Source organism: Buceros rhinoceros, unplaced genomic scaffold (assembly GCF_000710305.1).
Source record: "Buceros rhinoceros silvestris isolate BGI_N320 unplaced genomic scaffold, ASM71030v1 scaffold27244, whole genome shotgun sequence".
Classification (NCBI taxonomy): Eukaryota; Metazoa; Chordata; class Aves; order Bucerotiformes; family Bucerotidae; genus Buceros; species Buceros rhinoceros.
In genome coordinates, this window is record NW_010410403.1 from 8,288 (window position 1) to 8,576 (window position 289).

The 289-nt window shown below is 66.4% G+C and overlaps 1 protein-coding gene across 1 annotated transcript in view; it reads right to left on the reverse strand.

The window, feature by feature from the left end:
• Nucleotides 1-289, reverse strand: part of LOC104493004 (ras-specific guanine nucleotide-releasing factor 1-like) — a gene marked incomplete at both ends in the record, with an annotated part of 9,494 nt that overhangs the window by 7,649 nt on the left and 1,556 nt on the right. The gene's annotated exons all lie outside the window — the stretch shown is intronic.

A 289-nucleotide genomic window follows, 5' to 3' on the forward strand; every position in this document is an offset into this window, starting at 1 on the left:
GCCCCTGCCCAGCACCCGCTGCCCTCCTCTGGACACGCTCCCGCCCCTCAGTGTCCTTCCGGCAGTGAGGGGCCCAAACTGACCCCAGGAGTCGAGGCTTGGCCACATGGGTGCTGTACAAACACCCAGGCCAGCCCAGCACCATTGGCCCCACGTCTCCAAACTCCATGGGTTGGGCTCTGCCTGCCTCAGCCCCTCTCCCCACCTCCCTGACAGGTAGCACATGGTGCCGTAGCCTCTCCAAGCCCCTCTACCAGCCACAACCACCCAGGTGTGGGAGCTGCCCCTG